The 2448-nt window shown below is 41.1% G+C and overlaps 1 long non-coding RNA gene across 1 annotated transcript; it reads left to right on the forward strand.

Annotated features, from left to right (window-relative positions):
• Nucleotides 1-1070: 1070 nt before the first annotated feature.
• LOC131014116 (uncharacterized) lies at nucleotides 1071-2448 on the forward strand. Its single transcript, XR_009098060.1, has 2 exons — nucleotides 1071-1514; nucleotides 2133-2448. It is a non-coding gene; the product is annotated as an uncharacterized LOC131014116 (long non-coding RNA).

A 2448-nucleotide genomic window follows, 5' to 3' on the forward strand; every position in this document is an offset into this window, starting at 1 on the left:
CCATTCTCGCAAGAAAGGTTCAAGAACAGAATCATCCACCATTCAAGTACTCACAACTCACAAGGTTTTATCTTGAACTCCTTGCTTATCCTATTATTTTTTTTAACAGAGATTAAAGCCCTTATGTTTGTGTTCCACATTCTGAAAAACTCAGCTGCACAGACAAAGAAACACACATACGCATACATCTATTCTATGTATATATATAAATATGTGTGTATCCGCATAATCAATCGAACCAAGTTTTCAGTATGTATAACAAAATTTATTTACTGATTTAAAGAAAAGACTTATGTTTGTACATATGAAAGAATCGACTTGATAAAAGAGAAGTCTTGAAGCTTTGTTTTCCCCTGATTTCGAACCTTGCTGTGTCGAGTCCTTTGGTGTGTTTGTTGGCTGAGAGAGTCGAGAGGCAGAGGGAGGCTAGGGCTCCGGCGGGCGGCTCCGGCTGCTGCTCGTCGGCGGGAGTCACAGAGAGAGTTCCGAGGGAGATAAGAGGGCGGCGATGGTGGCGGCATGAAGCTGCTGCCGTCGGCCAAAGTTCAGCGGAGGGAGGCAGAGCTCGGCGGCCATGGCTGCTGTTGCTCGGCCACGGACAGAGGAAGAGTGAGGGAGTCGCGGTCGGCGGCAGCCTTCCTGCTGCAGTCGCCGGACTGATTCAGAGAGAGAGAGGGAGTCGACGGCGCTCGTCGTCGCTTCCCTGAGTCGCCGGAAATGAGCCAAGAGAGAGGGGCTGAGGGAGGCGGCTGGCCTTTTCGGTTGATGCGGCTGCCGGAGGAGATTCGAGGGAGAGAGAGAGGCGGAGCCTTGGGAGAGAGAGAGTGAGATCGGTAGTGTGAATGTGTGTGTGTCGCGGCTGATGGGGGGAGAAGAAAGGAAGGAGGAAAAGGCTAGGTTTGGGCTTTGAGTCTTGGGCTTTGGGTTGGGCCGAGTTTTGCATTGTTTTAAATTTCAGTTGGGCTCTTTAATTGGGCCGAGTTTTGTTTATATTTCAGTTGGGCCAATGTTTTTATTTAATGCTTTGGGCCTTTAATTTATTCATTGGGCTGTGCAGCTTCTCCATTTAATTGGACTGCACTATTTTAATTAATTAGACTTATTAAGTTTGATTAATTATTTTAATTTGCATAATAATATCATATTATTATTATGTGCATATTTTAAGTTATTACTTATTATATGCTAAGCATGACATGAAATTGCATTATATTTTGCAATAAAAGTATTTATGATTTAATTGGTTTTATTTATAATTCCAATTATTAAAGAAAGATGAGTAAGAATATTGTTGGTGTTCTTAACTCAAGAGAAATGTTTTCAATTATTTATTTATTAAATTTTGAAAACCCGGCTAAGTGAATCATAGAATGTTAAGCACTACACCATGACTTAAGATTAGATTTAAGGAGACCTATTGAGAATAGATTTCTTGTAGGCTTTGAGCATCAGAATGATTAGCACTGCTATTCCGATTCAGAGATAAGGTTAAACGACAGGCTTTGCCTATACAGGTGGGCTTACTTTCCAAATGTACAAAGTATGATTGAGTTATTAAGCTCTAAATGTTTCAATGAAATGCAAATTGTTTATTTAATGTAATGAAAACTGTTTATCCAATAAAATGTTTATGTGCACTCTGCTCTGTTTAAGGCTCGCGCAGTTAATCAATTGAGGTTCTCTTATGACCTAATACGTTGTTTGAGAATTGTGTACACTTGTTAGTTGACTCGGTGGGTTGATCTCCATCGGGCTCTAACCAGAGGCGTTATAAGGGTGCTCGGCTGGATGTGTTCCGGAGCATGAGAAATATCAGGCCTGCCTGGGTAGCGTCCCGAGGTCAAAGTAAACTTGTCTGGGTTACGCCCTCAGTTCAAGTAAGCGGGAGACAGAGATCCGTCGGTGGCTAAGGTCCGGGATCACAGCGAGTAACAGAAAGGGAGTGTGACATGTGCGCACAAATGAAAGAAAATGTTTTAACATGCTTAGAAGTTATTTCAATTTAAAACCTTCTAAGTCATGTCAAGTATGATTGGATAAACTGTCTTTATTAAAATATGAGATGTTTCAGAAAATGCATGCCCACTAAGTACATTTGTACTTAGCCCAAAAATACTTTCAAATGTTTTCAGGTTGGCTGGCCGGTGCTGACGGGACGGAGCTGAGGCTAGCGATAAATTCCTATGTTAGACTTCCGCTGTAGCAATTACTCATATCAGTCTTTTGTTTTCCCAACTTAAGATCTTCATGTTAAATTTCAAATGATATACCTGACCGAGCTTAGACTCTTCACTACTAAATTTATGCCAATGAATGTCGGTTGTCAGAAGCATGAAACAAAACTTGTGATCCAAAGGGGCATAGCCCGACTTTCTATCCTATTTCGGGTTTTAACAAGGTATTTCCCTTGTTTATTTCTATGAATTATTTATACCTCGATTATATTTA

The sequence above is a fragment of the Salvia miltiorrhiza genome, chromosome 3 (genome assembly GCF_028751815.1).
Source record: "Salvia miltiorrhiza cultivar Shanhuang (shh) chromosome 3, IMPLAD_Smil_shh, whole genome shotgun sequence".
NCBI classification, from domain to species: Eukaryota; Viridiplantae; Streptophyta; class Magnoliopsida; order Lamiales; family Lamiaceae; genus Salvia; species Salvia miltiorrhiza.